At 33.6% G+C, this 26209-nt stretch overlaps 1 long non-coding RNA gene across 1 annotated transcript in view; it reads right to left on the reverse strand.

Annotated features, from left to right (window-relative positions):
• Nucleotides 1–284: 284 nt before the first annotated feature.
• The window catches only part of LOC138842660 (uncharacterized), a 373402-nt gene continuing 347477 nt past the window's right edge, over nt 285–26209 (reverse strand). The window contains exon 4 of the long non-coding RNA XR_011377390.1: nt 285–1889. This is a non-coding gene — a long non-coding RNA (uncharacterized lncRNA). The remainder of the gene's footprint in view (nt 1890–26209) is intronic.

Here is a 26209-nt window from a genome sequence, read left to right on the forward strand (position 1 = left end):
TAGAAGTGGATAAAAGCAACATGAAAATATTGTGAGATGTGACTGTGGGGAAGTTTGAAAATCAAACAGAGAATTTTAGATTAATTATAAATAAAATGTCTCTGAGTATTCTAAATTAAGCATCTCAAAGGAATGTTGAAGAGAAAAAAGAAGTAAACCTCCTTTGAGTAAAGATTATAATACTTGGAGTAAACAATAGTTTAAGCACTAGGTGAAATAAGAAGTAAACAATGCAATATTATTGAATTATGGTAATGGATAACATCATAATACTTAAGATGTTAAGATTGTATTAACAGTTTACATTTATCAGTTGTTTACTATTATTGTTAATAGCTAAATTATTTTATTCTAAAGCATTAAGAGCAGACTTGCTGGATAATATGCAAAATATTATCTTTAAAAATTTTACAGAAAAATAAAAAAATCTTTAAATCCTGATATTTAGTCAAAAACAGTATTAGCTTTAATTTATTGAGTGTTTGTTGCAGACCAAGCACTATCCTAAATATTTGCCTTCAGTAACATTATAATAACTCATTACCTTTTCCAATCAATCCTCTGAGAAAAGTATTATTACTATCATTATGTTAGCGATTTGAAAAACCTGAGGTACAGCCCATAAGTCTGAATCAAGAACAAGAAATTGCCTAAATACAATAACTTATTTTTCACTCAATCCATAAGACAGAACAGCTTAAAATCTGTAGCTTTTTATAACTGAAAGATAAATTCAAGTCTTCTTGGCACAAAATCTCATTTTAAAAGCAACTGAGCATTGTGCCTAGACCAAAAGCAAGACCAAAATTGGATACAAGCTCTCCTATCTCCTCATCCATTGCCTTAACATAACCATATATTTCACTACTAATATGAAGAAAATAATAATAATGTCAAAAGGTTGCTTCTAGGAGTAAATTATCAAAGGATTGCTTTGAGAAGTAAATTGGTTAATTCACATAAAATACCTAGAACAGTGTCTGGTATATAACTAACACTCAATCAGTTTGATCTAATGCTGTTGTTAGGCTAATGATTAATTTAAGTTCACCTTTCAGAATTTCATTTCTTCTGTAATTCCAGATTTCTGTCATGTTGTTCCATCATCTTTAGGCTTTATATCTTTTTAAAGATACATCAGTTACATAAATTCTCAAAACCTAAAATTCTGTGCTTAATGATTTCAAAATACAATTACTCAAAATTGTTTTTGTACTGTTAAAAGTTGAAAATATGTGATGTTTGCATACACTGACCCTGTATTTCTGGCAATCAATAATTGTATCTGAAAAATCTAATAGCCTCATAAAGCACAGATCCTTAGCTCCTTTCAATTTGTGGGTGGGGAGAGAGTTGGAGCAGGTAGTTTACAGGAAGAAATTAGTATCATATCTATAATATCATTTTAAGGTTAAGCATATTACAATTCCATTATTAACTTCTTCAGTATCATATTGTCAGTTTCTATTCCATCTGTATTTATTAATTATTCTCTGATGGAAAATAGTGGTTTGCACTCATGTTTACTGAGTTTTTTAGAACATTGCATGTAAGAAACAAAAAATTCCTCCAGTAATTATTTATGTGAAAATTTTCCCACTATGAGTTTATTTTGTGCTCCATAAATCTAGAGTATATCATTTTACCATTTACATAATTGACAGTTACCACAGTTGTTAAATATTCAGTTAGAATGTTCACAACACAGTCTTGTCAGCTTGAAAACTACTGGACTCCATGTGCTGCTTGTGGGAATTTATGTTTTCAATAAAATGTCCTCCAGTATGAGCAGCTGTGTTTTGTCAAGAAGTTTCAAATCCATAACATTCAGTTTCTTCTTTCCTTCTTACATTCCACTTGCACTTATGTTCAGATGCCAAAATTCATGTCTGAGAAAGAAAAGATGCAGAGGGATTGAGAGAGGGAGAAGAGAGAGGGAAAGGGGCAGTGGGAGTGTGAAAGCAAAGGGGAAGGAAAAACAAAACAGACTGTGATCAACTCAGAGCATTTTCTCTTGAGCTTTTCATAAACCTTGTGTAGGCAAGAGAAATAATGACACTAGTTATTTTCATCCCCATTAAGTATTATTGTATCATTTAGAAATTTTAAAGATTATGAGGGATTTTTCTTAATTTAGATCAGAACAGTTTAGACCACTTCTTTGAGCTTAATTCAACCAAACAATTAAATATTTACATGAAAATATAAATAAGACCCTAAAGAATTTAGTTTATCTTACTATAGCCATTACTAACCCAAGTCACATAATCCTCACCTTCAAGATGAGAAAACTTGCATGTCTTCATGTTAAGCAGGTTCTTTCTCTTCTCCTCTTATTATCTTGGCAGTTTGCTTATATTTAACATTTTCTTTCTTTTAAAATTTGTTTATATTTTACAAATAATAGCAACAAGTAAATACTAAATTTTAAAAAGTAGTCAACAATCATTTTTATCACAAAGTTGATTAAAAGGCCATCTAGATAAAGAAGATAGAATGAAGGCACATATTTATATTTGTTCCATCCTCATAGCTATTAAAATTTCTTTTAAGTCACAAAGCACCTAAAAGGACATAGCTAACAGGAGAGAGAAAATATCAAAATAATTTTAAGAGCTGTAGACAGACTTATGAATGGTAACTTATACCCAAGGAAGTCAAATCCTGAAGCCCAATTCTAAATCTATGGTGTTAACAATAAAGCAACACAGTTTACACTACAGAGATCTAAAGGCTCAGGGATTGTTAGCATCTGGTGTCTCTCAGAAAGGGGAAGGAGGCTGGGATGCAAGGGTGGGGTTGGTGAGTCTAAACTAAATCAAGATAGTTTGAAAGTTTTTTTAAAGAAGTGGTTAGAGGGCTTCCCTGGTGGCACAGTGGTTAAGAATCCACCTGCCAATTCAGGGGACTTGGGTTCCAGCCCGGGTCCGGGAAGATCCCACATGCCAGGGAGCAACTAAGCCTGTGCACCACAGCTACTGAGCCTACGCTCTAGAGCCCATGAGCCACAACTACAGAGCCTACACGCCATAACTACTGAAGCCCACATGCCTAGAGCCTGTGCTCCGCAACAAGAGAAACCACTGCAATGAGAAGCCCGCGCACTGCAACAAAGAGTAGGCCCCACTCGCTGCAACTAGAGAAAGCAACAAAGACCCAACGCAAAAATAAATAAATAAATAAATAAGAAGTGGTTAAACCCCTAAAGACTCTTCCTCAGCCTGCCCTGCTAGGGAATTTATCTTTCATTATGCTCTCAGAAATCTGGAGTTTTATTCTCTACAGAGGATCAAACATTTTCCATCAGTAAAAGTATTACATCTGTAAGAAAAAACAAGACGCCATATAAAACAACAGAGATAACAACAACAAAAATACTCTGAGAAATCAATACTATTATAGTATAAATGAAAGAAAGAAAGATAAAGTTGAAGAATCTTCTAGAAGAGAGAGTAAAGAAAATTGAAAATTAGGAAGGTAAGGATAAAAGTTTCAAAGAACTATTTCAGATATTCCAAATACAAATAACAGGAATTCCAGAAAAATAAGCTAAGAGGAGAGAAAAATATGAAGCAAGTAATGCTAAAATGTCTTAAGAACTGAGAGACATGAATTTCCAAATTGTAAATGATCACTAACTGCTGAGCAAAATAAATGCAAAAAGGTCAATATCAATATTATCATCCTGAAATTTTAGAATACAAAGAAATAAATTATTCTAAAAGCTTTCAGAGAGAAATAATAGTATTATTTATTCATATAAAGAATCCAAAAACAGAGAGAAGTCTTCAACAGCAATGTTAGAAGCTAAAGAAAATGGAGTAAAGGCTTCCAAACTCTGGGAGAAAATAACTTCCACCCAGAATTATATATCCAGTCAAATTATCTATCAGATGAAAATGTAGAATAAGGACATTTTTAGTAAGCAAACACCTCTCTTTCCCCTCAAATTACCTGTGTCATTTTTCTCAGAACCTCAGAAAAATTTCTGAATATAAATTGTTTAGGTTTAAGTTCTGTTTACCTAACAACCTTTTAAAACTGTGGAGGAAATGAAGTAAAATTACTAACATAAAACAAACTGTTCCTTTACTTGTGAGCATAAACCAACAATCAAGTATTATTTTATATTTTAGAATTATTAAAAGATTTAAAAAAACTGGCCCCAGGTTAAAGAAAATGATGCCCTTGACATATATAATGTAAATAGTGTGGGCGAAATTTGACAAAAACTTTGTGTGAATTCTCCCTGAAATTAAGGAAGAATTGGATTTTCTGAGATTGAAATCACCCACCCTAATTTAGGGAAAACTGATGTAAAAATCATCTGTACTGAGACAAACATTGAATTTCAAGAATAAAGGACTTCTCAAACATTTAGAGAGAGAAATAAGGGAAACCATACCTCAGGGTTTTCCAGAGCCAGGATGATCTATACTAAATCCCCAGTGACAATGGAGCTATGACTGTGAGATCATGAAGGCTCAAGAAAGCTATGTTCATCCAAATGTGTTAATGTATAGAGGAAGCAGCAAGACATTTCCAAACATAAAATCCTTTTTAGATATAACTATTAGAAAAATCCAGGCAACTCAAAATAAGTCATGATGAAAGAACAATGGTCAGTATTGAAGTCATTCATATATAAAACTATATAAAATGTGGTTACAGACATTAAATGTTATACACTATATATTGTATATATGTCATAATAACATATAACACATATATGCTAGCACATATATATATATGTGTCATAATGACAAGAAACAAAAAATGGGAAGTGGAGTGGAGAATAGTAGTTAAGAGAATTCTATTAATTTTCTCAACTTACTTGGTGGAAAATTAACAAGCATTGAATCAACCTGAAACAATCAAGAAATAAAATTATAAGTAGTCATATAATGTTATAGAAGGAATGTTAGAAAAAATGTAGCATAATGAAATCAAGGAGGTTAAGAAGAGAGGGAGGATAGAAGAAAGTGAAAATTAGCTACTTTTCTCAGCCTTCAGAACATATAAATAAGTACTGTATAATGCTAAGATCAGGAAAAATGTGCATATGTATGTATTTATATCTACATCAATACCTATACACATAGATAAAAGTAACTAAAATAACTGACAGTCAATATGTACTTTTATAGCTAGTTATCCATCTGTACTTATATCTTTTTATCATATGAGCAAATAAATATTTATTTGGAGGAACAAAACAAACTTTCAATAGACATTATTGTGGGGGGAGGAAATAGAGAGTGAATAGTTTTAATTTTTGTTTTATACCTTTTTGTACTGTTGGAATTTTTTTAAACACATGCATTTCTAGAAGCTTACAAAGTGTCAATGTGTATTTTTTTGCTGCAGAATTTTACTGGACCTGTATTTGTTAGTGTTAGGTTCAGCAACATATGACAAAACTAAACTAAATCAAAATCAAAAAAACAGTAAATAATGGGTGAACAACTTGTTTGTCTCTCAAGGCATTTCAACCCAGATCTTCTCTTCCAGAATCTTGGTTCATTCTAGCTTGATATTTTAAGATGATTTTCTCAAACTTGGCCATCCTGTCTAAATCCCAAATGAGGAAAAAAGTAAAAAAGGAAGTGATCATTCCTGCTTAAGGATCATAACCAGAAATACCATAAGAAAAGTTCTCCTTACCTCTTATTGGTCAAAATTTAATGACCCTTAATTCATGAGAGGCTGAGAAATACAATCGTTATCTGCATTATACTTTGCTTTCCTAAGTATATATATTTTTAACTTCCTAAGGAGAAGAGATGATATTGGGGTAGGAAACTAGTCATCTTTGCCACAGTGCCTTATAATTTGATGTTTATTTTTTTATGGATTCACAGATTTCACAGTACATATTCTGCTTAAATATACAGTAAAATGCATAGAAAATGCTTATAAATATCTTGGTCAGTGAAAAAGAAGCATTAACTATATTTATGATGTGTCTAATAATATGTAAAAAATTATGTCTGCAAATGGACAACGGCTGAAATGTAAACATGGAAAAGCAAAACCACTATAATGGCTGTGGTAATGAGGTTGTGAGTTTTTTTTCCCCTTTCTTTCCTTTCAATTAAAGTTAGTGTTTTTCAGCAAATATTTTTAATGTTTGATCAGGAGCAGTTGAAGCAAGAAAGAAAGGACCTTGAAATTTATTTTGCAAATTAGCTAATTAGTCTTTCAGGGGCTGTGATCATTAGAGCACTTAGACAATTGAGAGTCTTCCAATGAGCCAAAGAAAGACTATTACATGTTGTACATTCTATTTTATTTCGTTCTTTTACATTTTGTCCTGTAGTTATAAGCAGTTGATATTTTAGTGGGAGTTTAGGAGGCACTATTCAAATCATTTTAGCTCTTAAAATCTGTTAATAAATTATTTACTTATATCAGTAAATTGAGGACTTTCTAACTATATAAGCCAATTACATTTCTTCTTTTTTACTGGTTTGGAAAGAAACTTCTATGATTTTTAAGCATCCCCAGAATCTGCCTTTCTCATCACCTGTGTATGAAAGATGTTATAACTGTTCACCATTATCTGACCTCCGTCACCTTCCAGGACTTGTTCCTGACTTACCTGCTTAACATAATGATTTTGCAATGATCCATGTTGTTGCATTTACTTCATCCATTTTAACTGCTGAGTAATATTTCATTGTATGGATATTTCATAGTTTGTTAAACATTTTTTCTTGTAGATGGATATCTGGGATCATTTCCATTTCCAGCTTTCAGCCACTATGAGTAAGTCTGCTATAAGCATTTTTCTACAAGTCTTTTGGGCAAAATATGATTTCACATACCTTGAGTACATATCTAAAGTATGAAATTGTTAGATTTTAGTGTAGAGATATTTAACTACAATCAGTACTACAAAGTGATTATACTTTTTTAATACCTATTATGAGTTGAATTGTGTACCTCCAAGATTCATATGTTGAGTCCTAATTCCCATTACTTCAGAATGTGTTCTTCTTTAAAAATGGAATTGTCACAGATGTAATTAGTTAAATTAAAATGAGATCGTTGGGTGGGTCCTAATCCGATATGACTGGTATTCTTATTAAAAGGGGGAATTTAGAAACAGATGTACATAAAGAGGGAGAATGCCATATGAACATGAAGATAGCCATCTACAAGCCAAAGAGAGAGGCCTGAAAGAAATCCTTTCCTCAGAGCTCTCAAAAGAAACCAACCCTGCCAACACTTTGACTTCACACTTCTGGTTTCCAGAACTGAGACAACAGATTTCTGTTGTGTAAGCCTCCACTTTGCAATACTTCATTTTGACAGCGCTAGCAAACTGATATAACACCCAACTGCAGTTTTTGAGAGTTCCAACTGGCCTACATGCTTTATAACATTTGATATTTTTAGTTTCCGTTTCTTGTTTTCCTTTGGTTAACTTTTCTAGGGTGTGAATAGTATCTTGTCGTCACTTTATTGTACATATCCTCAATGACTATTAATAAAAATGTTGACCACCTTTTTATATATTTATTGGTCATTCACTTACCTTTTGTGAAGTGTCTCTTCAAGTCTTTTGCCATTTTTTTTTACTGGGTTATCCGTCTTTTTATTGTTTATTTGTAGGATTATGTACATATTCTGGATATGTTCTTTTTATAATTTATATATCTGAATATATTTCACAGTGTATGGATTATTCCTTGCCTTTTGGTGAGAAAATATTTTAAATGTTGGTGAAATATAATTTATCACTTTTTTCTTTTAGTGTTGGTGCTTTTTATATTCTGTCCAATAATTTTACCCATTAAGTACATCAAATTCAACATATATTTGTCTAATATTATATGCCACTTTTTGCATGACTAGGAGGTAAATCACATGGGACCTCTGCCAAGCCAAATACTGTCTCAATAAATGTTAATATTAAGACATGCCAGAAATTTAAAATGTAGGATTTTTTTTATATCTGGAAAAGCTACTTTCTGTCCAATTTACTTGCTACTTTCTTTTCAGAGTAAATTTAGTCTTAAATTTTTAATGCCAAGATTAATTTCAAGAATGTATTTCAAAATGACTGAACCTATGGATGGATTTCTATATAAGATTTCTTTTTCTTTTTTTACTAGAAATCAGAACATTTGTTCTTTAAAGAAATTCAGCCCCATCTTTCTTATGTAAAGTTTTTAAAGAGTTTGCCATATAAAATTTTAGCAACTAAGATAATGAGAAAGATACTTTTCTGTATAAGTACAAATTTATAAGGATTAAAATTGTACTATGATAAATGTTTCAACTATAATATAAGTAAAAACTCAGATTTCCAAACTTGAGTTATTTTTCATTACACTTCATTTAATTCTGTTTTCTCACTAACTTGTACAAGTAAGAAGTCCCAGAACGTTTCAAAAAGATAGCTGTGAAAGAATAGATGTGTCTAAAATCTCAATAATATCACAGATCTCAAGCAAATAAATCAAAGATAAGTCATAATATGCAAACTTGGATAAAGATTTCTGCAAACTCATTGACAATACTAAGTGGCAATTGTTTTGTTACATAATGTCCCTTTTCTATTTTGTTGATTTATGTTCACTCATGTGATTGACAGTTTGAAGATATAAAATTTGTTCTAGGGACTTCCCTGGTCGGGAAGAGTCCAGTGGGTAAGACTCCACGCTCCCAATATAGGGGGCCGGGGTTTGATCCCTTGTCGGGGAACTGGATCCTGCATGCATGCCGTGACTAAGACCTGGCGCACCTAAAATATTAATTAATTAATTAATTAATTAATTTTCAAAAAAGAAAAAGGAAAGAAAATTATTCTAAAAAGGAAATCTGGCTTTAGCTCTGTACTTTGCCACTACTTCTACTGAAAGTATCAAATTTGTTGTCTCCACATAAGGTAATGTAAATATGAGCAATTTGGTGCTTAGGAAACAAAGCTTCCATAAACATTTCCTACTTTAGCCTCTCCAGTAGATTAATTCCTTTTTAACTATAGTTAATCAACATAGATACATAATTTCTATCATAAACAGTATACTTTCAAACTTTTGCTTCCTGAAACAAATTTTCCCTACCTGCCTACCTCTTATCCCCATCTTGGCCTTGGCAGTCTTCATATGATTTTGTTCTCTAAACCCAGTTTCTTCTAAATAATCTCAGACTATTTATGAAAGATACAGTGCAATCATCTATATTAGCCTGGGTTGACCAGAAAGCAAAGTTTGAAGCATGGGCTTCCACTTTATTAAGGTAGTGAGTTATAAACCTATAGAAGCAAGTTAGGGGAAAAGGGAGTGAAGCAGGAATGGAGGGAGAGCCAGTACAAGAGTGTACGCACTTACTATATGCACAACAGCTTGCTTGATCTCGTGGGACTATCTTCTAAAAAAATAGAAATACCACTACTTAAATGATAGTTGGGAAGGAAGTGAGAATAATCTGCTCTCCAGTCTGGTATTCTATTGTCAGGAATTTATCTGTGGGGCATTAATTTCCCCTTACTTCCAAGTTTTAGGCACTGAGCATGTCCCCTCACACTTCAGCATCACTAGGTAAGCCCCAGGGCAGTGAATGAGAGGTGTGTGTTGTGAGGAGTGGGTGCATGTGTGACACTTTTTGAAGACCTCCTGGAGTCAGTTAATGAGCAACAATGGCAAGGCTGGGAACAGTGGCTGAAAACGCCAGAAATGGGTGATGCAGAATGGATAGAAAGTAGTGTAGAAGAGGTATCTGATACAGTACCTAAGCAAATTAATCTTTTAAAAGTCAAAATATTATAGCTATTTCTAATTGGTGAAAAGCTGTGAGGTTTACCTCTTCTAGGTTATATTCCTAACAATACCCCCTGAAATTCTCATAGAATAATTTCTCTTCCAAATTGGGATCGTATATTTCTCCTTAAAGAATTTATTTCATCAAAAAGTTTGAAGATACAAACACATGAATTCAATGAAGCCCTTGGTCAAAATTATCTTTAGCCAGATCTGGTAAAATCTAATTTGGTTTGTGTGTTCTGATATGCATCAATCTGATTATAATAGTTTGGTTTATGTGTTCTGAAATGCATGAACCTGATTATAATAAGTATATAACAATTTTATATATAAAAAGGTTGTGGAGCAATTGACAATCTTTGGTGACACAGGCCACAAGGAAGAAAGCCAACTCCATGGTGGCAGTGACATGATTAGAAGACAAGGTAGCCTACAGAAATAGGTAAACCTTAGAAAAGAGCTGGCTTTGGGAGATGATGGTTAGGTCTCTGACATTTTCACTTTGAACTTGCAGAAGAGAATCTGGATGTAAATATCCCAAAGGGAAATAGAAATGAAAGACTGAATCTACAGAGAGATATTTGGGTTAGAGATATAGACTTAGTACCATCCATATGGGTAATAATAATATTATAATCAATTTTCATTAATTTTCCTCTTCTTTCTATCTCCCAAATGAAGAAAGGGTGTTTTGCATAGTTTTATGTTACCCAGAATCAGAACAACCTTTCTACTTTGAGGCTATCATCAATTGTGCATATCTTAATAGGAGACATTATTAAATCAGAAGTCAGTTAAACCTTCTCCCAGCTTTGTAGCTGACTAGAGTATGGAAACTAGGGCTCTGATAATTAAATACTCACACCTCCAGGTTTGAATCTTGAAAAGTGACCAAATGATATGGGTATATGGAGACTATTCCATGCAGCTTTGGCAATCAGTGCTGTGAGAGTTCAGGAATGGAGGCAGTGATAAGTACTCAGTGGTATTAGGGCCAGCAGCAAAATCCTAACTAGATTGTTCCTGAGGCATAATACTGGTCTCTTTCCTGCTACCTAGATGCTCTTGGTAGTTACCCAACTTCTGAGCCTGGCTTTCCAGCCTTCTATTAATATTATAAGCTACCATATATTCTTCCAACAACTGTTTTTCTGCTTTAGTTTTTTTTAATGTAATATTTTTTATTTTTGGCTGCGTTGGGTCTTCGTTGCTGCATGCAGGCTTTCTCTAGTTGTGGTGAGCTGGGGGTGCTCTTCATTGCAGTGCGCGGGCTTCTCCTTGAGGTGGATTCTCTTGTTGCAGAGCATGGTCTCTAGGCTCACAGGCTTCAGTAGTTGTGCCACGTGAGCTCAGTAGTTGTGGCTCATGGGCTTAGTTCCGCTGCACGTGGGATCTTCCTGGACCAGGGCTCTAACTCGTGTCCCCTGCATTGGCAGGTGGATTCTTAACCACTGCACCACCAGGGATGTCCCTCTGCTTGAATTTTAAATATATATATTGGAAACTGTTGAAGTAATTCTGTTGAGACAAGATGGATCTCCATCTAAGATTTGATTCTAAAGTCAAAACTGATGACACCACAAACACACACTCACCAAGAAGACATGAAAAGCTTTATTTACCCATTAAGAAGCTGGCTGAGGAAAACAGTGCTGGCTCCCAAGCTGGTCAAAAAAATGTCTTTAGAGAGCTAGGGAAGTAGACTGGTTTGATATTTACAGTGATTAGGGGTGGTTAGCTTGATGAAGGTTCTCAAGTGTTCTGTGATGTCAGTTTCATGGGTTGACCTTGCAGGTACCAAAGGAGGTAGCATCTGGGCTTTACATCAGCTTTCCTAGATGTGGGGCAGGAGGGGGAGGGGAGTGGTGACGTGGAGCAGAAGGGTGAGAGGTGACGTGGGGCAGGAGGGGGAGGGGAATGGTGCGTCTTTAAAGCTGTTAGTAGTCAAACCACAAAATTGGAGTTAGACTTGTTATTGGAGGAACTATAAGTATAAATTAACCCAGGCAAATCAACTAGACCAAAGTTACAATGAATACTTTTTAAGGGAATAGAGCTGTTGCCTTGTTAAGAAAAATTAAACACATTTATCTAAAATGTGGTGAATGGAAAATTCAGGGGCTTTTGAATTTGATGCTTGAATTCTGATCCTTCCCTACATTAGCTAAGTAATCTTATGCTAGTTATTTAATCTCTTTAAGCCTCAATTTCATCATCTGTAATAAAATCATCTACCAGTTATGACAGGATCATGTGAGCAGTTCTTGTTTTCAACCCCGACTCACAATGGCAGCATTGTCTAATAGTTAAGAATGGCAGCTCAGGAGTCACATGGCCTTGGTTTAAATCCCCACTCCACCATTTACCAACTCATAAACTTGGACAAATGATGAAATCTCTCAAAGAATCAGTTTCTCCATCCAACCATTAAAAACATTACTTGGGGGAACAAATGTGATCATATATTTGACTCAGGATAAGAATTCACTAAATATCAATTGTTAGTATTCTACCCATAAAATAGATCCAGCTCCTTCATACATTAACAAGAGTGCTTAGTTTACTGAAGAGACTGTGGGGATATGTGACCAGGTTTCATGTTACACACCACACAGAAAAATCTTACTCAAATTGCTATTTCGTGGCTTCCTTCTTATTCACCAAGATCTTTTCTCTGCAAGTCATCGTCTCCTGTCTTTCTCTGTCCTATCTAATAATCCTATCAGTTGATTATTAAAAATTAGTTCTTGCCCTCCATTCCAAACCATAATCAGTCAAATAAAAGCACAGAGGTCATCACTGTACTGAAAATTTGTTATCCTCTCACATGCTATTGGGAGAGGGTCTTATTTGCTACCACACCACTAGTGACTAATCATATTACTAATTAAACAAAACATGTGTCTATATAAAAGGGGATTATGTCTCCTAAGAAATTGAATACATCTAAGTAGTGCTACATAGGAATTATTATACTTGCCATATGAGGTTGTGGAGAGGTTTTAACTAGGCAATTTCTATAAAAACCTTACTACAATACCTTGCTCATAATAGGTGAAAATTTTATTTTTGTAATTCATATTAGTTACTCTCATTTGTGCTATAAGAATCTATTCCATATTTCTCAGGATAGTATTTAATCTTATGATGGATCTTATGACATTTTAAAATCCTATTTGTTAAAATGTATTTCTAATTTGTAAAGCTAGTTTATTTATTTAAAGTTTAAATGCCAAATCAAATTTTATGTAGTTGAAGGCAAAGCAAAAAATAACTCCTTTAAAACCAAAAAAGGGCAACTCTGGACTAATATACTATTTTTCTGGACTTTTAAATTCTTCATTAGTGTTTCAACTTCTCTTCTTCTCTTGAGATCTATGAAATATAAATTACCTTGGAAAAGAGTGATAAATTCTCTGCTTTTACACCATGGAAAATATTCCAAGATTATAAAGTGTTTATTTCTTTGCCCCATATATAATGTTTTTATGCTTTCCAGAGCCTTTAAGTAAAAACTGCAAACAGCGTATTTAGCTTGTTAGCCTTTAATTGCTTTGAGGGCATCTTTGCTTATTTATTGTTTAAAAAAACTGAACGATACTCAGGAATATTTGAGCAAAATAAAAAATATTATATCCTCTTCCCCCAGCAAAACAAAAAATGTTAAGTTTGCACATTCCCTTCCTGAAGGTTTATAGATCTCTACTATTAGTGATGTTGAAACTGAAGAATTCTAAATAAAATCCCATTTCTCTCTCAATGTACTAAGGTGGAACTGGGCTAAATGGCAAAGAAAAAGGGCAGCAAAGATTCTTGCATTGTTAATATCCAGAAATGCACTATCTCAACCACTTCAGGACAGAAAAAGAAAAGGTCCAGATTATTTTTCAAGGAAATATTATTGATATTGACACATAAGGCATTTGGATCAAGCCTGGAGTGCATGTGCAGAAAAGTTAAAGCTTTGACAAGAGATCGGTAAAGGACAAGATTTTCACCCTGAACCCCATTTCTTGAACATACATCCAATCCCTCTAATGCTACCTTTCTGTGTATTCAGTAAGATTTCTGCTTTTTTGTCAGAGGAAGAGTACTATGTTTAGGATATTGGTGAGGAGGAAGGGTATTTTCTAAGCCTGGTTAAATCCAGGTTGAAAGATAAAAATCTATAAATACAGGTACAACAAATAAACAGACAAACAAAAACTATTTACTGAGCAATCAACAAGTGCAACAAGAAATGCATATAAATATATTAACACAGTGCAAAAGGAATGTGTGAGTCATCACCAACTGCTGAAGCAAAGTGTTATTCAGTAAATATTTGTTGAATTTAATTGCATGGATATCTTCCTAAATTGCTTTGATCTTGGTTTGGAAAGTGAGATCTATTTCTTTTCAAATAGCACAGGGCAGCAACTCTTGGGGTGATTAATATGAGTCCAGAATAGCTGATGGTTTTTCAATAAGTCTGACTGAAAAATACTTATTGAATCCTAGGTTAAATGTGACTCTAGTCAAAAGAAGGAAATCTCTGAATTCTGGGATAGCTTCAAGGCTAAAAGACTTCTGAAATACAGAAAATGCTACTTTTACCAAGAAGTAACCATGCTTATAACAAAACCAGGGGCTATGCACATCAGCCAAAATGTGCCTGCTTCATGCTGTAGGGACCCATTGTGCTTATTGAAATGGACATTCCAAGCTCCATTTCACACATCCTGCATTATATAGCAGCAATTAAATTTTGGGAATTGACTCTGTTCTACCCGGTAGCGTGACTTGATTAGTCTATTCATTCCTCTTGCCTGCATTTGGCTCAGATGTATACTGATTTAAGCCATTTTCAACCCATAAAATGTTCAGAGAATTTTGCCTATGGAGCCATGGTAATTTGTGATCGTTACAGTTTATCTCTCTTCCTAGGGGTGAATGTGGGAGCGTGTTGCCTGAGTTGCTCAATAGCCATCCTGCAACCATAAAGGAAGTTACCTGACGATAAAGCCAACCTAAAAAGGAAGCTGAAGTCAATATAATCCCTCCGAAAGAAATGGAATCAGAGCCATAATTATGTGACGCAATAAAAGTCCTGTGATTTAGGCCAGTTTGAGAGGAGATTCTGCTATTCACAGGAGAAATCATTGTGATTCAGGATGCTATAGGGTAACTCTTCCTCTGCCTGCCTCTGAGAGGTCAGTGTGTAGGAGCACACGGAGAACTCGGCAGTGTTTGAAAGCACTGAGCTGAGCCCAGCCTTTCATTTGCTGCCTGTAAGATCCGAATCAGTCACTTCAACTTCTGAACTTCAAATTTCTTGTTTGCTAAAAATGGTAAGAACACTATTTACCACAAAAGGACTTAGAGATGATTAAATAGTTTGTGTCTTATAATAGTGATCTTCCAAATTTAAAACATTAAATAGACATAAGCGCTTTTTTTTCAGGCATGGCTGCATTTGCAGGCTTTGAATGCTGGCTTTCTCCACATCTAAGTCCCCTTGGTACTCAGCTCTAGAACGAGCCTCTTTCCAGTCTCTGCCATCAGTAAAACATCCATGACCCTAAAAAGAAGCAAGATGACAATCTCTAGTTTAGAGGAAACAAAGTGGGAACTGAGTAGAAGAGAATTGAGCCTGAAAAAAATAACTTAACTGTCAAAATTAAATTGTCATAAGATGTATGAAGAAAAAACAAGGTAGATATTTTCTTTACGAAAAAAAAAAAAAAGACCTGTCTACGGGGCCTACATGCTGCCCCTTCCTGTGAGGCATGCACCCTGGGGTTCATTCAGTTCCCATCATGCCCTGTTGTCTTATACTTCACCATTTCACTCAAATATACTGCTTTTGGTTCTACAGGCTTTCATTTTGGTATCTTTCTCCAGCCCAATAGGGACTAATGCTAAAAATCAGCAATCTGTACGCTAATATAATTTTGCTCTTTATACCTCAATTCTGATTATTGGGCTTTTGTTCTATTTCTGTAATCCCATTCCCACCTTACACTCTGGTTTATTGGATACTGTTTTCTACTCCTGACAGCAAGTTTCTACCACAGTAATCTGTTATATGCAAGTACATTTTAGGCCTTATTTTTGCTAATTCTACCTTCCCCTCCACAGACTGGAGCCTTTCTCTGAATTCCAGTTATGTGTTAGTATAAATTCCTAACACTACTGTCTACATACATGCTTCTTCAAACTTTAAAATTTCCTGCCTTTAGATTCCCTAGATTTATTCTCCATATACTAGTTGAGATACCCCTCATCTAACTTAATATCGTGACTTTACAACATAAACTACCACACAGTACAGCTGCCTTTCAGAGGAAGAGCTCTGCTCACTGCAGTTCCTACTTTCTGCTTACATGAGTTACCAACATTCCTCATGCATTTACAACAGTCTTTTCAAGATTTGACTGCAGCCAAACTCTACACGACAAAAGTATTTGGAATTTCAAATCGCTTGTTTGCAATATTTTCTTACTAGAATTTCTAAAATCTGTCTCCTATTTGAATTTTTATATATCTTCATGAGACAGAAGTAATTTTCAAAGGTTATAGCTATCTAGTGAAAGTGTTAAGTAGCTCTGCCATTTTGGACATGACTCATGAACGAAGGATGAAGCAAAATACTATCACAGTATAAAGCAGAAATATCATGATGTAAATGTCTAGCTGTTTCTTCTGAAGAAGATGGAGGTCAGAATGACAATACCTTATTCATCACATTTCTTGACTTCTTAGAGTTCAATCTAGAGTTTCCTCATAGCATAGGACACTGCAGCATGGTATTCTTAAAATTTCTTATTTCTTTGTACTTCATTCTTTCCATTATTTAGAGTTACTTTAAAATTTGATGCATAGTTCAATAATCTGAATTTAAGAGTGAGAATATTGAAATAAAGACACTGTTATTATTTTGAATTTTTTTCCTATTACTATTTTTAAATATAAACATCACCCTAACTATACACATATTTTTACAAATTTTACATAATTTTGAGAAGTGTGAAATGGTAATTACTTATGCTTTATTACATAACTTAGTGTGAATTCTCTTTATTTTATCTTAGGCCAAATATATAAAGCTAGAAGGATACACTGCTATTTTGAGAATTTTGGATTTCCATGTCAAATTTATCATACTCCCACAATCATCTTAAAGCTAGTTTCTGAACTTCATTATGTAATGGCTTCATGTTTGTTAATAATTTATAATATGTATTATTAGACTATCAGCATAATTGAAACTAATACTTTTTGTTTTTTAGAATTTAGAAAATTTTAAAGAGGTAACCTAAAAATCAGTGATTCTCAGTGAATTATATAAGGAGATATTTGAATTAGTATTTGGAAAGTCTGATGAAGGTCATCATATTATTTGACAAAATAAACAAATATTTTGTTTCATCCATAAAATGATAATTTCAAGGATATTTGAAGGATTTAGATCGATATTTATATTGATATTTATTGATGTGTGCAAAAACAGTTGATTAGATAACTGGATTATCATTCTTACTGAAATATCTAAAATTAGAATATGTAGATAGATATGTGTGTGTGTGTGTCTGTGTGTGTGTACTTTTTAAAAATGAATCACTGAACATTTAAAATAATGAATTCATAGATCTCAGAAACAAAATGAATACAGGAAACTTAGAAAGCATTTAGGAGCCAAAACCATGTTTTTGCCAAAACCTGGGAGTTGTAAGCTTCTAATTTGGGGACTGCACAGAATATTAAGAACAGGATGTAGAGTCTATTCCCAATATTAGAAATATAATAACATATTCCAATTTAAAGTGAGACCGGGTATAAAGTTGAGACCTTAAATAGTTACAGTCTCAGTGTAAAGATAAATGACAAATAAATCCCACTTTGAAGGACAATCATTCTTCATAAACATGATGTTGAGTTGATGGGAAAGATCTTCCCTGGGAACTTGCAAACACAGAATCATCATTTTCAGTGTTTAAAATCCAAATTCACGCTAACTATGCCGTCTGAAAAAATAACAGATTTTGATTTAATGTACCACTTAGTTGACTAGCAGAAACAAGGCAGATGCTCTCTAAAGAAACTGTACTTCAATCTACACTTCAAAAAAATTCCAAAAAGTTCTAAGGAAAACTGTGAGACAGCTCACAATTAATTTATCAAGCATTCCATGGAATGATGCTCCCATGTATCAAAGCTAGCAGACAAGGTAGAGAAACGTTCACAAGTTCATATCAAAATTAGATATAAGATTTACCAGACACAGAATATAAAGTAACCATGCATATTGTTTTGAAAACTAAAAGAGAAAAAAAATGACATGGAACAACAGAAAACAAATCAGCTTTGCCAAATAAAATAGAACTTTTGGAAATAAATAATAATTTAAGTTAAAAACTCTATGGATGGACTAAACAATAAATAAACCCAGCTAAAGAGAACTAATGAAAAGAAGATAGAACAAAATCAACTATGCAGAATGCAATCCAAAAGACAAAGCTAAGGAAAATAAGAAAGGCATCATAAAAAATATCAAGATAGAGTTCGTTTTACCATGTATATTTGGAGTTGCAGAAGACTATAACAGAGAGAAAACATGAAACAATAAGTAAAAAATTCAGACAATTGCTTAAATGTTTCTGTAATTGTGAAAAAGGAAAATAAAACCCACAAATACTTATATCTAGAAAGCTCTCCAAATTGCTTTCAAGATAAATGAAAATATTCCCCAGCAAGTAACATCATAATGCAACTGCAGAACACACACATAAAAAATAGTTTTCTGAAAGAGAGTGAGAAAGAGAGAGGGAATTTTAAAAGTAGCCAGAGACAAAGAGTAAGTCCATTAGAATAAAACAGTTAGATGGATTTCTCTTTTCTCAAGAGCAAGAGTAGAAGCCAGAATACAATGGAATCATTGTTCTATGATTCCAAACAAAACAAAAAATCCATCACATCGTTCTATGTAATAGTAGAAAACAATTGTTAACGTAAAATTTTATGCACAATTGTGAGAGGTCACTGAAAAGAATTGTGGAGATCCCTCTTCAAGAATAAAGGATTTATCATACCAGCTCCTGAGAATGCTTCAGGAAGACAGCTTTGAGTCCCCTTTGGGCATTGTCTCAGCTGATGAAAGCTGCTTTACTGAGGTCACAGCTTCTTTCTCGTGCAGAACATAGCCAAGGTTCAAAATCTTGGTATCCCATCAACTAGAAGTAGCTCTGAAGGGGCATTCCACCATTCTAGCTTCTCTAAGGTTGACTGAAGCTTCCACTGAAGCTTGACTTCTCCCATTCCTTAATCCTGTTTTCTTCCCTTTCCTCTCACAGGTGTTAACTCCAGAATTCCTAACAATACTATTGTACACTTATCTGTATATCAGAGTTTGTGTTTTGGCCAACTCAACCTGTGACAATAGTGCATTGTATTTCAAGAAAGAGGATGAAATAAAAACCATTCTCAGGAGAACAAACTGTACCACCAAAATACATACAATAAAGGAAATTCTAAGGAATGCATTTAGGAAGAAGAATGTTCTCAGATGAAAGAATGAACATTTAAGAATGACAGATGACTGTAAATATTGTAAATAATATAGTGAAACTGATCCAATATTTACAGTATAAATTAATGTTAATGTCTAATTGTTGGGTTGAAAGCAGATTAGAACTAGATTACTGAACAACAACAGATTAAAAGTTAGAGGAGGATCATTGTAATTATTTTATCCATTGTGCATTATATTAAATTTATATTTTTATTGTTCAAAAAGAAGTTAAAGATGCTGATTAACTTTAGATTTTATTAAGATTACTATTCAAATTATTATTAAAGTTATAGACATGAAGAACATAATTCTCCTCTCTAAAAGAATAAAGGGGGAAAATGTAACAAAGAAAAAATATCTAGAAAATTGAAACAAAGGATGACAGGAAGAAGAAGCAACAAAGGAATAAAAAGAATTGAAAGAATACAATATATGGAACAGATAAGTCCAAATATATCTAAAATATCACAATAAATTCAATAAACTTTCCAGTTAAAGACTGCCAGACTGAATTTTAAGAAAATATAGATATTTGTCATTTCAAGAAATACAAGGACCTTGAGAAGTGAAGTCAAATGAATAGTGAGCTAATGAATATCATTAAACAAGGGGGTATAGCTCAGTGACAGAACATTTGACTGCAAATATTATCAAATGAAGGGTTGTATAGCTATATTAACAGCAAATCAAATAGATTAAGTTTTGCCCACGATAAAAAGGGTGGGATGTAAACATAAAAGATCCAACTCCACAGGAAAATAAAATAATTTTAAACATGTTTAAATGAAAACAAATTAGATAATTTCAAATAAAGTAAAATAAACATTGAAGGACTATGTCAGTGATTAATTGATGGTGGGAAAAAAATGGAAAGGATAAAGAAGTTTTAAACAACTTAATTTAAAGTTTCATCTAAAATAAATAGAGGTCTTTATTCAAGGCCACACTAATTTTTTTAATTGACTATTTTTTTTAACAGCAGTTTTAGGTTCACAGAAAAATTTAAGGAAGAGTAAAAAGATTTCTCACATATGCCCTGCCTCCACACATTCAAAGCCTCCTGCATGATCGATATCTCCCACCAGAGCAGTACATTTACAAATGATGAATCTACATTGATGCATCATAATCCCCCAAAGTCCATAGTTTACATTTCTTTTCACTCTTTTTGTACATTCTGTGGGTTTGGACAAATGTGTAATGACATGTGTTCAAATTTATGGTATCATACAGAGTATTTTCACTACCCTAAAAATTCTTTGTGGTCTACCTATTCATCTCATCTCAGCCCCAACCCTTGGCAACCATTGCTCTTTTTATTGTCTCCATAATTTCGGTTTTTCCAGAATGTCATATATTTGGGATCACACAGTGTGTAGCCTTTTCAGATTAGCTTCTTTCACTTAGTAACATGCATTTAAGATTCCTCTATGTCTTTTCGTGGCTTGATAGTTCATTTCTTTTTAGAAATTTCCTTTTAGAAAATTTCATTTATTTTTAGTACTGAGTAATATTCCATTGTCTACATGTACCACAATTTTTAAAAATCTATTCAGCTATGAAGGACATCGGGGTTGCTTCCAGATTTTGGCAATTATGAATAAAGGTGCTGTAATATCCACATGTCACTTTTAAATGTAGACATAGATTTTCAACTCCTTGGAATAAATATTAAGGACCAGGATTATTGGATCATATAATAAGAGTATTTTTAGTTCTTTTAACCTTTCAATATCTTTTACCCATTCTTCCCACTGGCAAGCCCCCACTTCTGGCAACCACTAATCTGTTCTCTGTATCTCGCAGCTTGTTTTTCTTGTTTGTTTCTGTTTTGGTTTTGATTTTACATATCAGAGAGATCATATGGTATTTGTCTTTGTCTGGCTTATTTTTCTTGCCTTAATGCCCTCAAGATCCATCGATGTTGTTCAAGTAGCAAGATTTCATTCTTTTTTATGACTTAACAATATTCTATTCCATATATATATAAATATATATAAAACAATTTATTTGTTCATACATCAGTGGACACTTAAGTAGTTTCCATATCTTGGCTCTTGTCAAAAATGTTGCACATATCTTTTCATCTTAGTGTTTTCATTTTCTGTGGATAAATACCAAGAAGTAGAACTGCTGGATCATATAGTAGTTCTATTTTTATTTTAGAGGAATTTCCATAGTGTTTTCCATAGTTTCCATAGTTCCATAGTTTCCATACAAATTGGTTCCAAGTGAACCAATTTACATTCCCACTAACAGTGTACAAGGGTTCTTTTTTCTTCCATCCTTGCCAATACTTGTTGCTCCTTGTCTTTTTGATAATAGCAATTTTAACAGTTGTAAGGTGACATAATATTGTAGCTCTGATTTGTATTTCCCTGATGATTAGTGATGTTGAGCACCTTTTCATGTTCCTGTTGGCCATCTGTAGGTCTTCTTTGGAAAAATGTCTATTCAGATCTTCTGTCATTTTTTAATCCGCTTGTTTGTTTTTATGCTGTTGAGTTGTATGAGTTCTTTATATATTTTGGATATCAGTTCCTCATCAGATATGTGATTTGCAATTATTTTCTCCCATTCAGCAAGTTGCTTTTTTATATTTTGTTGATAGTTTCTTTAGCTGTGCAGCAGCTTTTAAGTTTGATGTAATCCCACTATTGATCTTTGCTTCTGTAGCTTTTGCTTTTGGTATCAGATTCAAAAAATTATCACCAAGATCTATGTGAAGGAGCTTACAGCCTATGTTTTCTTTTAGGAGTTTTATGATTTCAGCTCTTATGTTTAAGTCTTTAATGCATCGTGGGTTGGTCTTTGTGCATGGGGTAAGAAAGTAGTCAAGTTTCATTATTTTACATGTGACTGTCCAGTTTGTCAGCACCATTTATTAAAGAGACTGTCCTTTCCTCATTGTATATACTTGTCTCCTGTTTATATCTGGGCTTTCTATTCTGTTCCATTGATCTATGTGTCTGTTTTTGTGCCAATACCATAGTGTTTTAGTTTCTGTAGCTTTGGGATATAGTTTGAAGTCAAGGAGCATGACACCTCTAGCTTTGTTCTTCTTTCTCAAGATTACTTGGGCTCTTTGGGGTCTTTTGTAATCCCATACAAATTTTAGAATAACTTATTCTATTTCTGTGAAAAATGCCATTGGAATTTTGATAGGAATTGCATTGAATACAAAGATTATTTTGGGCAGTATAGACATTTTAACAGCACTGACTTTTCCAATCCATGATTACAGAATATCTTCCCATTTATTTGTGTCTTCTTTAATTTCTTTTATTAATGTCTTGTAGTTTTCAATATACAGGTCTTTTACCTCCTTGGTTAAATTTTTCTGAGGTATTTTATTCTTTTTGAAGCAATTGTAAATGGAATTGTTTGCTTAAATTCTCTTTCTGATAATCCCTTATTAGTGCATAGAAATACAACAGATTTTTGTGAATTGATTGTGTATCCTGAAAGTTTACAGAATTTATTCATTCTAATAGTTTTTCACAGAGTGTGTAGGGTTTTCCATGTATAATATCATGCCATCTGCAAATAGTAATAGTTTTACTTCTTCCTTTCCAATTTGAATGCCTTTTATTTCTTTTCTTGCCTAATTGCTATGGCTAGGACTTTCAGTATTGTGTTAAATGAAAGTGACAAGAGTGTGCACCCTCATCTTGTTCCTGATCTTAGAGGAAAAACTTTCAGCTTTTCACCATTGAGTTAGCTGAGGGTTGTCATATATGGCCTTTATTATGTTGGGGTACATTCACTCTATACTTGCTTTGTTGAGGAGAATTTTTTCAAAAGTGGATGTTGCATTTTGTCAAATGCTTTTTCTGCATCTATTGAAATGATCATATGGTTTTTATCCTTCATTTTGTTAATGTGATGTATCATATTGACTGATTTGCAGATGTTGAATCATCCTTGCATTTCTGGAATAAAACCCACTTGATCATGGTGTATGATCCTTTTACTGTACTGTTGAATTCAGTTTGTTGACAATTGTTGAGAAATTTTACATCTATGTTCAAGGATATTGGCTTGTAATTTTCTTTTCTTGTGGCATACTTGTCTGGTTTTGGTATCAGGGTAATACTGGCCTCATAAAGTGAGTTTGGAAGAGCTCCCTCCTTTTCTATTTTTTTGGAAGAGTTTGAAAAGGATATGTATTAATTATTTTCTGAATGTTTGGTAGAATTCACCAGTGAAGTCATCTCATCCTGGACTTTTTGCTTTGTTTTGACTACTGATTCAATATCTTTACTAATATCCAGTCTATTTAGAATATCTATTTCATCATAATTTATTCTTGATAAATTTAGTTTTGTAAGCCACCAGCAAACTGTCTTCCAAGGTGGCTACATCATTTAGCATTCCAACCAGCAATGAATGAAAGTTCCTGTTGCTCCACTTCCTTACCAGCATTTGAGATCATCAATACATAAATCATTATTTTGGAACATAAATTTTGTCCACCTAAGGTGCCAACACAAAAAGACAAATTTCAGATTTCTACATGATGTAGTGTGGGACAAAATACCATTCTATAATGAACACCTGCTAAAATTTAATAACTGATGATAGCTCATGAAATGATTTTCTCTATTTGTTGGTTTAAACATACACCTTCTGTCCAAATTTTTTGCCTTATTCAATGTCTATGCTATAGGTACATTTTTATGTCTTAGATGTCCCTGTTTTCTCCGTATATTAGTTGTGTCTCTCATAAAAAAAAAAAGTTCTCCCATGTTATGTATCATCTCCTGACACTGTCAAGGTTGAAACTGTTCTGCCCTTGAACCAACAAATTCCTCAGATTATTTACTTTTTCTTAATGTTAAGTTAAATTGGTTATTTAAACGATAAAAAGTAATTAAATCTAAAAATGTAAATAATGGCTTTTAGAGAGAGGGGAAAATTTTGTTACCATGAAATGCAAACTAAACATATTTCTACCAGGTACTGAAATGGACACTGGTAATACAGGAGTGAATAAACACAGTCCCTACAACTGGATTTTAATACTTCAAGATTGAGAATAAATCTAAGGATAGAACTGCTTCAGTGTGAATGCCAGAAGAAAACAGTCCCAAGAATTAATCAAATTAAGAAGGGTGCTTACCTAAAGAAACCTAGGATACCAGAAGTGTTTTCTAAACTTTCATAAATAATGGCATGGAAAATGGAACCAAGTTTCACAAATACAGAATGAAGTGAAAACAAAAGCTAAATAGTGAGCAGCATGTTTCATGTTAGCTAAATAATGAGCAGTATGTTTCATGTTAGCTGTCAAAGTTAGACTCAAAGAAGGATCAGGCAACATTTCTGAACTTAAGTGAAAAACAAGCTGCTTAAAAAACAAAAAAAATAACCCAACACGCTCCCCCCCCAACCCCCACAAAATAAACCAAGCTGCTTTCAATGTGGTAATGCCCAACACATCCCTGGGGTCAGCTTGGTAAATTAAGATAATAATTCAGCTCTGAACTCTATTTCAGATATCATCAAGCATTTTGCAATTTCTTATGTATTTTTTCAACTCAAAAGTTTTGAGCATTTGTGCTGTATTATGTATAAAAGAGAGAGCCTACCTCTTAGGATGAATTACTCAAGTTGAAAAGATTTATCTACCCACAATAGGAGTAAACAATATTTTTTTATTCAAAGCCAGAAAGGAAAAACTGTGAAGACCTAGTAAATCATCCTGAAGGAAGCTCCTAAATAAGCCCTATTGCTTTTAGAGTCTAGGTTCATGGAGGGAATAAAACAACTAAGTAGCTGGAGAAAGGAAATGAGGCTTTTGATGAACAAGAGAAAGAAACTTGATTTTTTGCTAGCATTGAATCCTATAAGACAAAGATTTCAAGTCATTTATGGTTCACAGGTTTATAGAATGGAGCACTTCTAAAAATAATCTTTCTTTTTTTTCTTGGCTGCACCATGTGGCAGTGAAAGCACTGAGTCCTAACCACTGGACAACAAGGAAATTCCCTTTAAGGAGTATCTTTAAGGAGACAGTATTTCCATGGTGAATAGTCAGCAAGATTCATGGCCTTAAAAGATACAAAAAAGCCACTTGTAGCTCAACATGGCAAGGGGCAGCAGAGAAGCCAGCATAGTCCACTGGCTAGGTCAAGAATTAAAAAGCACTTCACTGACTGGTTTATTTTACTTAGCGTAATGTCCTCCACATTCATCCATATTGTTACATGTGGCAGGATTTCCTTCTTTTTTAGGCTGAATAATAGTCCATTGCATATAGATATGCCACATTTTTTTATCCATTCATCTACTGATGAATATTTAGGTTGTTTCCATATCTTGCCTATTGTGGATAACACTGCAATGAACATGGGAGTACAGATATCTTCTCAAGATCCTCATTTCAATTCTTTTACATATGTATTCAGAAGTGGAATTGCTGCATAATATGGTAGTCCTATTTTTAAATTTTTGAGGAAACTTCATATTGTTTTCTTTAGCAGTTGCACAATTTTACAGTCCCACCAATAGTTCACAATGATTTTAATTTCTCCACATCCTCACAAACACTTGTTATCTTTTTTTATTTTTTTTGACACTAGCCATCCTAATAGGTGTGAGGTGTTATTTCACTGTGGTTTTGATTTGCATTTCCCTGATTAGTAGTGATATTGAGCATCTTATCATATGCTTGTTGGCCATTTGTATGTCTTTTGGAAATGTCGATTCGAGGCCTTTGGCATTTTTTAAACTGGGTTATTTGTCACAGAAATGAATACTGCATGATTCCACTTACATGAGATACCTAAAGTAGTCAAACCTATATAAACAGAGAGTAGAATAGTGCCAGGGGCTGTGGGAAGGAGGAAATGGAGAGTTGCTATTCAATGGGTACAAAGTTTCA

The sequence above is a fragment of the Globicephala melas genome, chromosome 4 (genome assembly GCF_963455315.2).
Source record: "Globicephala melas chromosome 4, mGloMel1.2, whole genome shotgun sequence".
NCBI lineage: Eukaryota > Metazoa > Chordata > Mammalia > Artiodactyla > Delphinidae > Globicephala > Globicephala melas.